Source organism: Ovis canadensis, chromosome 21, assembly GCF_042477335.2.
Source record: "Ovis canadensis isolate MfBH-ARS-UI-01 breed Bighorn chromosome 21, ARS-UI_OviCan_v2, whole genome shotgun sequence".
Classification (NCBI taxonomy): domain Eukaryota; kingdom Metazoa; phylum Chordata; class Mammalia; order Artiodactyla; family Bovidae; genus Ovis; species Ovis canadensis.
The window spans coordinates 65,393,231-65,407,015 of record NC_091265.1 but is presented as its reverse complement, the minus strand read 5'-3'; the positions used below and the strand labels follow the sequence as shown (position 1 = coordinate 65,407,015).

The following is a 13,785-nucleotide window of genomic DNA, read 5'->3' as shown; positions in this document are numbered from 1 at the left end:
ATCAGTCCATCAAGAGCTTCTTCTTCCTTTTTCTCGGCTGCTTGGTACTTTGCCAGGTAGATGGACTATAGTTTCTTTATGGGCGTTTAGGTGATTTCCAGTAGTTTGCAATTACAAGCAACTTCTCAGTGAAGAGGCTTGCGCGTTTTTATTTTTCTCTTTAGCCTAGATGCCTAGAGACGGAAGTGGGAAACCAAAAGAGAAGTATGTAGTCTTTGTTATCAGTGTTGTTTAGTTGCCAAGTCGTGTCAGACTGTTACGACCCCGTAGACTGTAGCCTGCCAGGCTCCTCTGTCCATGGGATTTTGCAGGCAAGAACACTGGAGTGGGTTGCCATTTTCCTCTCCAGGGCGTCTTCCTGACCCAGGAATCAAACCCTCATCTCCTGCATAAGCAGGCGGATTCTTGACCACTCAGCCACCTGGGAAACCCCGAGGTCCTGTTGCATGGGTGTGGCGCTAAGTCACTCAGCTGTGTCTGACTCTTCCAGGCAAAGACCAAATTCCCTTTCCTGAGGGTTTTGCCGTGCGCACCCCCAGCACTGTATGAGCAAGCTGCTTCCCCGTAGCTTCTCCGGCTGCGTCATCACACTATTTTATTTTTTGCCAACCTGATGGCATTTCTGTAACTATGCATTTGGGCACTTTTCATGTGTCTCAAGGTCATGTATGATGCGTACACGCATGTCTTCATCAATTGTCTGTGTCTTTTCTGTGTTATTCTATTGGGTTTCTGGTCCTTGAGCTCTCGATTTTTAAGTCATTTATATTCTAGGAATGTGAGTTCTTTGTGGCTTATATTGTGAGTGTTTTCTCCCAGTTGATCATTGTCTTTTGACTCTATTTATGGTGCTTTTTGTCATTAAAAAAAAAACTTTCTATGTTTAGGTAATCAAATTCATCTATTTTCCATTCTATTGCCTTTGAGTTGTGAGTCATGACTGAGAACCTCTCTCGACCCTGACATGAAAGAGAAATTGACCACGTTTTCTCCTAGACGTTTAAGGCTTTGACTTTTGCGTCCACGTGACGTCTGCTTGTCCATTGTTGCTGTTCCGTCACTAAGCTGTGTCTGAGTCTGCGGCACCACGAGTTGCAGTACTCACGGCTCTCCTGTCCTCCACTGTTTCCCGGACTTTGCTCAGACTCCTGTGCACTGAGTCGGTGGCGCCATCCAACCATCTCATCTTCCTCCGCTCCCTTCTCCTTTTGCCTTCAGTCTTTCCCAGCATCAGGGTCTTTTCCAATGAGTCTGCTCTTCACATCAGGTGGCCAAATTATCGGCGCTTCAGCTTCAGTCCTTCCAGTGATCAAACCAGTCCGTCCTAAAGGAGATCAACCCTGACTATTCACTGGAAGGACTGACGCTGAAGCTGAAGCCTGCTCTTGTGTGTGATCTAAGGTCTTCTCTTTCATGATGCCTACTCAGGGCCCCTTCCTTAGACACCCAGACTGCTCACCAGCATCCTCTGACCTCTGAGTGGTGCGGAACTGGGGGCGGGGAGACCAGAGGCTGTTGCTGGGATGGGCTGTGGGAGGGAGATGCTTGCCCCGGGTGGGTTGGAGTGAGGATGACAACCAAGGGGCCTGTGGATAAGAGGGTGTACGAGCGGAGTAGATGGTGGGGAGAAAAGAGAGGGCAGGGCCTGAGGGCGTTTGCCCCTGCTGGGTTGGCGCCCAGCCCCCTTGCTCTCCCTCCTTGCCCCGCTCGCTCATGGGAGACCAGCCCCGAGCCTGCCTTCCTGTCACCCACACACCGATGCCTCGCAGACCCAGACCCTGGACCAGGCTCTCCCCCGATCTCCCACTGGCCTCACGGCACCTCAGCGAGCAGACCCCTCCGACGTGACACGTCCCACCCCAGGCTGCTCCTCCCCACCTTCCCTGGCACAGGGCCGTCTCAGAATCCAGGTTTCCCAGGCCCTGTAACACCGGTGAGACCCTGGGGAGAGGCCATGTGCTTTTGACTAGGGCAGCACAGGCGGGGAGGTGGAGTGGCTGACTCAGCGTCTCTGCTTGCTCTTTCAGGAGACAGAGAATTTCAGAGTTTCCTCCCCTAGGACACAGTTTCATGAGGGGTGCGTCAGGCTTTGGGGGAAGCTGGTGGGACCCCAGAGCCTTTTCCCTCGGCGTCAGTCACTGATTCCCCTCCAAGCTCTGCACCTTCACCCCCAGGACCCTAGGGCTGGTGAACCCTGACCCCGCTCGAGACCCTGCTCTCATGAACGCCTGGCTTCCGGAAGGCTGGGTGTCCTGCGGGGGCGGGGGGCGGGGGGGCGGCGGGGCGGCGGTCTTGGTCACCAGCAGGGTCGGGGAGGCTGCTTGGAGGATATGCCGGCTGTTCTCGGCGGCCGGCAGGAAGCGGCAGCTCCGACAGCACGCGGAGGTGTCGGCCTGGCGCAGGCGTTTCCGGCCCCCGTGTCCCGCCGCGTCCTGGCTGCTCCTCCCTGTCCTCTGCTTTTTTCCCTCCTTGGATGTGGCCGCCGTGGGTCATGGCCGGACTGAGAAAGATAAGAGGGGCTCTCGGGACAGGGCCTCCCCGGCCGCCGGCTGGGCCACAGGGCCCGGCAGGTGTGGGCAGGGCCCCCCAAGGATGCCCGGGGCAGCCGCTGGGGAGATGCCCCAGGTGTGAGGGGCGAGGGTGGGATGGACTCACTGCCGATGCTGCCTTTGGGTTGGGATGCAGCCTGGCTCTGGAGTCCTGGTGTTGGAGGTTCTGGCCCCATGGTGGGTGTGCATGACAGGGGCGCGCCTCTGATGGTCTGAGCCTTCTTCCCACTGGGGGTCTCCGGGCCCAGTGCAGAGCGTGTGTCTGCTGGCGCTGGGGGGCCCGGACGGCTGGCACCTCTCCTGGGCTTGTGAGGGGCTCCTGAGCGTGGCTCTCCTCCAGCCTCCTGGCTGGAGGCAGTCCTGCCCTGCACCCTGTTTCAGCCTCCCCGGCCTCATATCTGCCCTAACCCGCCTTTGCACTCACCTCTGCGTGGAATATCCACCCTAGCCCTCCCGCGGGCCGTGTCACTGCCCCAGGCGGCCTCCCGCACCCCGACCCCCGTCGCTCACAGCGACAGCCCCTCTGTGTGCCTGGGGCTGCTGCCGCGGCCCTCATTCTGTTTGCTTTGTCTCTGGTTTACGTCCCCTGGGTCTGCCTTGTCCCTGGAGCCCGGAGCCTCATGGGCGGCCCAGGCCCGGGCCTTCTCAGTTGGCTTCCAAGGAGGAGGGGGACTGATTTTAGCTGAGTCGTGGTCGCTCCCCGGCCTGGGAATCCACCCTCCGAGCCAGGTGACGGACCCGAGCCTCGGAGCCGCTAGGCCGGCCAGGCTGGGCAGAGGTGCTGACCTCCCCCTGTGGCAGAGCTGGGCTGCTGGCCGTGTGGTGGAGGATGCAGAGACCAAAATAGACCCGCTTCTGGCATCCGGTGTTGAGGAACCCACAGGGGGCCCTGACCGCCGTGCCCTGGAGCGGCTCCGGCTTTGATGAAGGCCGGGCCTGGTTCCGGGTGGCCCCGGGGGGTGTCCAGCCTGGGAGCTGGATGCAGGAGAGCAGGCTTGGCTGCAGGGGGGAGCTCCTTGACTGTCCGGGGGCCCAGGCTGCGTCCACCGTGGCCCCTCCATCACACACGTGTGCGAGAGCCCCGAGTGTGTGTGCAGAGATCAGAGTGGGCGCGGCCATGGGGCAAGGAAGAAGCACAGAGGAAGCGGGGGTGTTCGTCTCAGGCCAGCTGCAGAAGGAGGAAACAGGCCGCTTCCCGGAGCGCAGACCTTTCAGAGGCTGTGGCTCCCGTGGACAAGGCTGCGTCGTGTCCCAGGACGAGGCCAGGTGGCCCCCGCGAAGGCACCTGCCGGCACCCGCCCTCAGTCACACCTACGACGAGGGCACTCCTGCATCGCTGTGTCCACACGCCCCCGGCTCCCGGGACCTCTGGGCACGTCTGGGGTGCAGCTGGAGGTGCTGGAGCCAGGCTGGGAGTCAGCCACAGGGTCGTCTGCCCCCATCCTCCGCCTGGGACGAGGGCTGGAGTGCCAAGTCCCCGGGTTCCTGGAGGCTGCGTCTGGGGACGTGGTCCTGAATTTGGGCCCACTCGTCCTCCTCCTCTGCTCCAGCCCCTGCCTTGGCCTCTCTGTGACCCCCGCCCACTGCTGCCCTCTTGTGTCACAGGGACAGCCCCTGATGGCCGGGCAGAGGCCCACAGTGAGTGGCGTGGGCTTTCCATGGGCAGGAGCTGTCGAACAGCATGCTTGCAGCTCCCGGGGTGGCAGCTTGGCAGTGGGCGGGACCAGGGCTTCCATACGGCGGTGGGCAGGTGGGTTCACAGCAGTGGCCACTGGGCAGGGACCCTGTGTTCCTTGGGGGCTGACCACGCCCCGGCCCAGTGTGGAGGTGCTGGACAGGCCGGGGGTGGGGACAGCTGTGGCTGCAGTCTGGAGGGCCCCTGGGAGGGGTCAGGAGCGCGGCAGACAGGGGCTGGGGACTGGGTTTGCGGTCACCATCCACACTCAGAGGAACCATGTTTATCTCTCCCCTTGCCCCGATGTCCTTGTCTCGCCCTCCTAAATATCCTGGCCTCCCCCAAGATCTTCCTGCCTCTGGGGGTGCAAGAGCCTGTGTGTGGCCCTGCCTGACCGGTCTCTCTCTTGCGGCCTGGAATGGGGGATGCTCCCAGCAGAGGCCCGGCTGCGCTGGGGTCCACCTTGGGCTGCCTGCTCTCAGTCTGACCCCCTTCCCTGGGGCGCCTCAGGGCTGCAGCGGAAGATTGGGAACGGCACCGTCTGCGGCCCTGAGCCTCAGGCCTTCTCGTCCAGAGCAAAGCCGGCCCCTAAAGGCCAGGGTGAAGGGCCCCGTTCAGGAGGCCTGCCTGGGCCGTGTGGGTTGGCAGGTCCCGCTGGCGGCGGGCTGTCCCTGTCCATCCTGGAACGCTGGTTTTGTCAGCCACGGGCCTTCCTGGCTCAGGGCAGCGGGGAGACGACAGTGGGGTGTCCCTGCTCTTTGGCTCCTGCACCCCAGTTTCGGCCTTGGGACGGGGAGCGTGTCCTGTAGGGAAGGAGGCACACGGCCTGGGTCACCCCAGGAGAGAGCCGCGAAGCCGGAACCCTTCCTGGTCTGGGGAGAATGGAGGGCCTGAGAAGCTTGGCGTCTACGTGCAGGGAACCTGGGCCCCTGGACGGCAGGGGTGAGGGACAGCCCCTTCCTGAGCTCGTGGGATGAGCCGACTCGGGGGGTCCTGGGCCCGGTGTCAATGCCTGGGGCCTCCATGGAGCCAGGCCTGGCTGGGGGGCAGGGGGCGGTGCCAGGCATGGGGACCTGCTGTCCCTCCACGCTCCCCAGGCACTGACCTGCTAGGCTTAGGGGCGCTGGGGCTGGAAGAGGGTTGGGAACCACCAAGGTGCTGGGCAGGAGACCACCAGGGGTGTGGGTGTGGGGGAGCCAAGGTCATGCTGGGGACCCACGTGTGCTGGGCGTGCAGCCTTGGCAGGTTGAGGACTGTCTCTGGGGAAATATTGGCAGGTTCCAGGGCCGGGGAGTGGTGTGGGGGGCTCTGCCCTGGGCCAGGGCTGCCCATATGGGCTTTCTGGCTTCTCAGAAGGGCCTCTACCTCCAAAGTGTTGGGTGGGGGGCTTAGCAGGGGTCAGAGAAGGAGAAGGCATGGGCTCCTCAAAGTCTCAACCAGGGACCCTGCTTCTCTGGGTGTGGGCAGTGGTCTTAACCCTGAGGACAGACTGTATGGGGGCCCCTGAGGGGCTTGGAGTCAGGAGGTTGCCTTCAGCTGGAGGTCAGGCCACACTGCGGCAAGGAAGACTTAGGGTGGACAGGAGGGAGGACTTTCCCAAGCAGGGATGTGCAGAGACACCCACCCGCTCCGGCACCAGCAGGGCTGTGGGCACCTTGCTCCTCCTCGGGGCTGGGTCCAGGTGTTCCGGGAGCCCTGCCGTGGCCTCCAGTCTGCAGAGTCACCCTGTTTGAAGGAGGGCAGGGCCCTGAGCTGTGGGCAGGAAGCCCACCGGACCCCTCCCACCCCCGCTGGTGTCCGAGCGCTCTGCCACCTGCTGCCCCTTCTCAGCCCAGAAGGTGAGGCCTGCAGGCGCTGGCCGGGTGGGGGTCGCCCCTGGGACGGGCTGCCTCTGGGGCAGCGCGAGCACGCACAGGTGTGTCCAGCTGTCTGCCCCGGCTGCCCTGCCCCCAGGAGGGCCCGCTGGGCCCCTCCCCCGCCCCGGACGGGCCCTGTTCACGGGAAGACGACGTGCGTCCTGGAGGAGATAAGGGCCCTGTCCGTGGGGTCACTTCAGTTTGTTCTCCAGCACCTTCTAAATATACCCTCTGAGGCGTTCTTATCGCAGCCGGGCTGGGCCTGGCGGCCAGGCTTAGTGGAGGCGAAGCTGCAGGGGCCAGAGCTGCCCCCACGGCCGTGGGCCCTGGGCGAGCTCGTCTGCTTGGCTCGGAAGCCCTGCCTCCGATGGGTCTGCCGTCCAGCGCCAGACCCCGAGGGCCAGGACACCCCCCAGCCCCCTGGCCTAACCCCATCCAGCGCCAGACCTCGAGGGCCGGGACACCCCCCGGCCAAAGCCATCTGGGGCCTGTCCTCTCACTGCCAGGCTGGGCAGCCCCTCGGGGGTGGGCAGTGGGCAGCCAGAGACCCTGCCCCCTGGCTGGACCCTGCTTTCCTGGAGGTGTGGGGCAGGGCCTGGGGGAGGAGGCCTGCGTTGTAGTCCTGCTCTCCACCCGGGGCTCCATGCAGCCTCAGGCCCTCTTTCTTCTCTGACGAGGGACGGGCCTGCTTCTGGGGCTTCTCGTGACGACAGAGGGGACAGGAAGGTATGGATTTGCACGGCTCGTCCCCACCTTGCTGCCAGGCGCTGGGGCCACTTAGGGGCTGCGTGGGGCGTGGTAGAAAGAGTCCGGGCTTCCAGTTGGCACTCTGCTGTCCAGCGGATGCTGAGAACGCATCACGTGGCTGACCGTGGCCCGGGCTGGACGTCCCAAGTCTAGTTGTCCGTAGCCTGGTGCTCAGACACGGCTGCTGCCTGTCTGTCTGTCTTCTCTTTCTCTTTCTCTCTTCCTACATATTGTTAGCACCTTGCAGTGTGTGGAATCTTAGTTCCCCAACCAGGGATTGAGTCGAGCAGTGGACACACAGAGTCTTAATGCTGGACCACCGGGGAAGGCCTGTGGGATCTTGGTTTGTTGACTTTTGAAAAAATATTTTAAGACACCAATTTATTTATTTTTAAACTTTTTGGTTGCTTGGTGTGTGGGATCTTGGTTCACTGACCAAGAATTGAACCCATGCCATAGCATTGGAAGGCAAAGTCTCAACCACTGGAGCCTGGGGACGGTCCCGGCTGTTGCGTTTCTGATCGTGTAACGGATTCCCGAGAAGACCTACATGTACATCCTCACAGCGCCCGCATCCCTGAGACCCCCACCCCTGGGACCCCCACAGCTGCCTCTCTAGGGCCCGGGAAAGGCCCTGACGTGACCGCTTAGGGTGATGTGGTCAAGCCCCCTGTCAAGGCCTGTCCTCACCCGCCCCCAGCTGCCCCCAGCCGGCTCGGCCATCGACAGAGGGGGACATCCCGCCGCCTGCACACATGAGGGCCTCACGTGGAGCCGCGCGTGGGGAGTGAGAGGATGCTGGGCGTGGGGCACATGAGCACAGCCATCCGCCTGCGTCCTCGACGGAGCCAGGCTGCTGGGCAGGGCGATGGCCTGGCTGCTCCCCGGGCTCGGCTGGGCCTGGCTGTCCCACCACCCGCCCTGCAGAAGGCGCGGCCCGTGCTGGGGGCACCGCACCCTGTCACCTCGGGCAGGGGGCGCAGTCGGGCTTTGGGGCCTGCAGTGCCCCCAGCCTGGGGGCGCCAGGGTGGAGCTGGGTTTCTATCCGCACTAAGCGGTCGGGAGCTGTGAGTCCAGTCCTTGGTGAGCACGGTGGTGCTTCACCGCGGTGGACCTGTCACAGGCCTCCTGAACGTGACCCCATCCTGGTGCCCAAGTTGTCCCCTCACCTGTGTTGTCCTGGGTTTCCAGAAGAGGCCCGGAGGAGGGCTGAGGGTGAATCTGGGCAGCCCCTGCTGCCTCTGGGCTGACTTCAGGCAGCGAGACCATGGTCTTCACCTCAGAGCCTCACCTGCTGCGTCTTCGGCACTCCTGGCACCTGGGTGGCCATGGCTGCTGCGACTCACATCAGAGCTCCCTCCCACCGCCCCCAGCTCCTTTCTGCCTGGCACTGTTGGCATGCAGTCTGGGGGAGAAAGGGTACGTAGAGAGCTACCTGGTGTCCTGGCCCATTGGAAACCCTGCAGGGCCCTGGCGGAGGGCACTGGAGTGGGGTGTGGCAGGGCAGGGCAAGGAGAAAAAAAAATGGCACAAGAGGATTTCACTTCTGGGTGAACCTTGGAGGCCTGCATGGAGGAGGTGGCATGGATAATTCTGTCCACTGAGTTCTTGCGTTGAACCTGAACTGTTCAGGCATTCAGGTACCACGTCCCATATGGGGCCTTCAAAGCGGACATCAGACATCCTATGCCTGCAGAGCCCTTGCTCTATCGGGGCAGCAGTGGGCAGCAGGTAGCCAGTGGTCTGATGAGAGCAAGGCAGGGGACACAGGGCCCAGCTGTGGCGTCAGAAGGCCCGCCACCTCTCTCAGGGAAGCCCAGGCCTATGGGGCAGGGGGATGCCCCAGAAGGTGGCTTTGGAGTTCAGACTTCACTGGAGAATCTTTAGCTTGGAGGGCTGGTGGAATTTGCACCCTCCCAGGATCGCCCCCAGCTGCCAGGTGGACGTCAAGACTTGGGCAAGGAGACCAGTTGGATGTGGGCTGCAGATTCTGGTGCAGTCCTGGTGGCCCGTCCCCTGGGGCTGGAGACCCCCAGACAGAGGCGCCCTGGCCTCTAGGGAGGTGCTATGCGCACAGGAATAGCCAAGGGCCCAGCCAGAGTGCGAGGTGAGAGGCCCTGTGTCTCTGGGGTCCCCGGCCCAGGTCACTTTTAGAAAAAGTGTCAACTGAAAGCCCGAAAGGCGGAGGACAGCCCCTGTTGAGAGGTAGGGATAAGCGTCTTCGTCTCCTAGGAGCTCCTTGTGGACAGGCGCTCTGGGATATGTCTGATGGGATCTTGCGCTCACGGGACCTTGGAGCGTGGGGCTCCAAGAGAATGGAGACTGGAGTTGCGGGAACAGTGGCCTCACCGCGCCCAGCTGCCCTCTGGTGCCCGCGTGGCTAGCGGTCGCATCGCCCGAGGGAGCCTCTGAAAGGAATAGGAGCCGGTGCCACTGAACATGCCTCATGGGAGGTTCAGAGTCGGGGCGGCCTGTTCCAGGAGCCCTGGCTTGGATGCCGCCCAGCACGTCAGGGGGGAGGGAGTGAAGGGCCGAGTCCCTCCCTGACGTGATGGGGTCTGGACAGTGGGGTGCTGAGCTGTGCGTGACCTCGCAAAGACACCTCTCTCTGCATCCTAGTCCCTGGAGTCTGGGACCTTACTCGGGTCTCTGCAGATGCACTGAGGCCGTGAGGGGGCGGGCTCTGAACGTACCTTGGACTGTTTCACAGGGGCGCCACGGACACGCACTTTACCATATGCCTGATGCTGGCTTTTAAAGACTCACTGAAGATTTGCTGATAGTTCTCGTCATCATAAGCGATGTATTCATTTAATTCAGTTCAGTTCAGTCGCTCAGTCATGTCCGACACTTTGTGACCCCATGGACTGCAGCACGCCAAGGCTCCCTGTCCATCACCAACTCCCGGAGTTTACCCAAACTCATGTCCATTGAGTTGGAGATGCCATCCAACCATCTCATCCTCTGTTGTCCCCTTCTCCTCCCACCTTCAATTTTTCCCAGCATCAGGGTCTTTTCCAATCAGTCAGCTCTTCATATCAGGTGGCCAAAGTATTGGACTTTCAGCTTCAGCATCAGTCCCCCCAGTGAATATTCAGGACTGATCTCCTTTAGGATAGACTGGTTGGATCTCCTTGCAGTCCAAGGGACTCTCAAGAGTCTTCTCCAGAATCACAGTTCAAAAGCATCAATTCTTCAGTGCTCAGGTTTCTTTGTAGTCCAACTCTCACATCCATACACGACTACCAGAAAAACCATAGCCTTGACTAGACAGACCTTTGTTGGCAAAGTAATGTCTCTGCTTTTTAACATGCTGTCTAGGTTGGTCATAACTTTCCTTCCAAGGAGTAAGTGTCTTTTAATTTCATGGCTGCAGTCACCATCTGCATCATTTATTAGAATCCTTGATAAGTCACAGAGGCTGAATAATGGCCCCTAGAGATGGAAGACTCCCTGGAACTTGTGAATGTGACCTTAGGTATTTAGAAAAAGCATCTTTGCAGAGGTGATATGTTAAGGATCTTGAGGCGGAGAAGATTCTGGATTCTGGGGCAGGGGGTCCGCAATTCAGTGACAGGTGTCCTCAGAAGAAACCCACAGAAGAAACAAACACAGCAGGGGGTGCATGACGTTGGAGGCAGAGACTGGAAGGACATGCCCTGAGCCCAGAGATCCCGGGGCCCCCGGAAGCTGGAAGTGGCCCAGGGTCTCCACCCCGGCCCGGCCCGGCCCGCCCACGCAGCGCCTCCCCCACCCCTGTGGCTCAGCCTTGTGTGCGGCGCTCCCCTTGGAGGCTGTGGGGTGCTGAGTGGTGGCCTGGCCCCTGGAAGCAGGGCCCTGCCCTGGGGAGGCTCGGCCCCTGCCTTGAAGCTGGGGCTGGCTTGGCCTCGCTGTCCCTGAGCCCTGGGTCCCCTAGCCGGGCAGCGTGGATTGCAGGGGCAGCCCAGAGTCTCCTTCTGGAGGCGGTGTGACTCCTTCCCACGGGGTCAGGGGGTGCACAGTGCCAAGCACCTGGGCCGAGGCGTGATTGGCGACGTGCCCGACCCTGTTCCACCCAGGGCAGTGCTGGGCACAGGCTGGACCGGGGTGGGGCGTGTCTTGGCTTTCTGTTGGGGAGTGTTTCCCCAGCCCCACGGACAGTGCTGGTGGGACCTGAGGCCAGCTCCCCCTCCCCCGGGGGGCTCAGTGCCACGGGGGTGTCCACATCCAGCCACAGGCTCCCCAGCCCACCTTGTCCTGTTTGCTCAGGGATGTTTGGAATCTCCCAGGTGACTTTTGTGCAAAGAGGAGCCCCTCCGATACGGCCGGAGTTTGAACGTCAGCAGCTAATCTATTAAATCACACGCTCCGAGTTCGGCCTTGAGGTTCAGGTGGCAGGACAAGCCCTTTGTCTGTTATCGGCCCGAAGGTCCTGGCCGGGAGGGCGGGTCTTTGAACCTCACACAGCCTCATTCATAGCCTTAATCAAGCGCGGGCAGCAGTCCAGGGCGTGCGTGTACGTGCCATTTACTTAGTCTCCCGTTTCTTTTTCCTTAACTTAAAAAAGCTGTGGCAAGATAAGCGTAGTGTGAAACCTCTCTGACAACGTGTAAGCGTACCGCTCGGGCTGCGAAGTCCTGAGCTGTGCGTGCAGCCATTAACTCACCCATCCTCAAAGCCTCTCCTTACGGCAGGGACACGCTCTGTCCCCAAAGCACCGCCTCCTCACCCCGCGCCAGGCCCCCCATCCTGCTTTCTGTTGCTGTGGGTCTGACAGCTCTAGGGTCCTCATGGAAGTTGAATCGTACAGGCCTTTCCCTTCCGTGACTGGCGTGTTTCACCAAGCATTCCCAACACCAAGTGTTCCCAACGTCTATCCCTTCACACAGAACTTTTTTTCTGGACCAACAAGACTTTTCCAAGCACGTAATTGGTCTATATTGAATACGCTGCCCAGGTGGCGCTGTGGTAAAGAATCCACCTGCCAGGCCGGGAGACATGGGTTCAATCCCTGGGTCGGGAAGATCCCCTGGAGGAGGAAATGGCAACCTGCTCCAGTCTGCTGGCCTGGGAAATCCGCTGGACAGAGGGGCCTGGCTACAGTCCATGGGGTCACAGAGAAATTGAGCGCACAGATAGGGTGCAGCTAACGCTCCCTGACCGGCCCAGTGCTGCATCTCAGCCTCTTGGACCTCGCTCAGAGCTCGCAGAGCCCGACGGCAGAGGTCTGTCACTTCTGGGTTCCGAGTGCGCCTTGAACAGGCTGTATTCCCCTTGCCCGTGAAGCGTGTGCTTCTTATTCACGTTTTCAGCATCACTGGGGAACATCCAGGGTTGAAAGAGGTTTCCCTGTGGACCAGAGAGACCGTGCCCGTGGACTTCCCTGAGGGTCTGGTCTGTTCTGCCCCGCCTGGGCTGAGCCTGCCAGGCACCGGTGCCACTGGGGACCCAGCCCGTGGGCATGGGGGTGGGGTCCTGCCATCTGCCCCCTGCTGTTCCCTGGCGCACCCTCCTGCTGGACCATCGCCCTGGCACGGCTCCCGCATTCCTCTGTGTTTCCTGGGCACCTGTTGCCGCAGACGCTGAAATGATGTCCGATGTCCGATAAGGGCATGGACGTCCTCGGGCAGGAGCCGGAGGCCGTGTGCCCAGGGTGGATCGGCCATCAGGGCATCCACAGGCCATCGTCCTCGCCTTAGCCACGGCCGCCTCCCACAGGCACGCACACGCACCCCTGGGAGGTCGGGTCGGGCAGCACCGGGACCCGAGGGGCCCTCTCCCCGCCCAGCCCCACTCGCACACCTGCGCAGAGAACAGGGCGGTGTTCCCCCTTCCCTGGGCCTTGCTCCCCTAGCTCTCGGAGGTCTGCGGCTGCCTGACTTTGGAGCCTTGGGACCCGAGCTGGGACGGAGAGGGTGGCCAGCCCCGCAGAGGCAGACGGGGAGCACCAGGCCCCCCAGGTTGCTGCCAACACCCCAAGGGCAAGGACCTGACCTTGGCCTTGCTGAGGCTCCTGGGCCCACACACTCGGAGCGGACAAAGCGCCCTTTGTGAAATGATTCTTTCTGAAACCAGCACGACGTGTGCAGGTATTTGAGGAGCTGCTCAGCCTTCAGAAGACAGCGCGACCGAGGCCAACACAGCGTGGAGGGTGGTGAGCTCTGAGCCCGGAGGCCCAGCGGCCCCCAGGGGGGCGCTCCTGGGGGCCCCCCTCTCTGGCCCAGGGCCTCTGCCGAGGTTCACACAGGGTGGGTGGGGTGGGTCTCTGTGTGCCTCTGAGCAGGAGCTGAGGATGCCCCCCCTGCTGTGCCCTCCCTGCAGACCTGTCCACAGGCAGAGCTGCCGTGGCCAGACCCCCGTCTTGGCAAGATTCTGTCCTCCTCGCCCCCGGGCCTCTGTGCCCCAGCCTGGCGCGCGGTTCTAAACGAGCTCTCGCTGCTCCGTGAGCATAGCCGAGGTCGTCCCGACACCGACAGATGCCGCCCTGGCATCAAGAGGCAACAGGGACAGGCCTCGAAGAAGAGGGACCGCTGCCCTCAGGCCTCCGAGGCAGCCGAGCGGGCCGCAGGGCCCACCGCGACGCCTTGAGGGGGCAGAGACGCCGCGTGGGTTCTGCCCATGTCCTCTGCCTCAGGAGGCAGGACTGGGAGAGAGTTCAGGACTTTTCACGCACGTCCCGGCGGCGGGGGCTGGAGGTAGGGGACCCGGGGAGCCGTGGGCAGCAGGACCCGCAGACCTGGGTCCGGGCCCGCACCTTCCCCACCAAGGGTCTCACTGCAGCCTTGGGGACAGTGGCGCGGGGCACAGGGCTTGTGGCTCGGGGCTTCAGCCAGTGAGTCGGCATGATGACTGTGGGCCAGCGGGGGTGTTGGTGTCCTGACCTTTGCACCCGAGCGTGACCATTCACGGCAAGCAGGGCTTTGCAGGCGTGACTCGGTGAAGGGTCTGGGTGTGGGCGACTGTCCGAGTCGCCTGGGGC

At 61.9% G+C, this 13,785-nt stretch overlaps 1 protein-coding gene across 10 annotated transcripts in view; it reads left to right on the top strand.

The window, feature by feature from the left end:
• Nucleotides 1-13,785, top strand: part of KCNQ1 (potassium voltage-gated channel subfamily Q member 1) — a 380,778-nt gene that overhangs the window by 41,931 nt on the left and 325,062 nt on the right. The window lies entirely within an intron of this gene.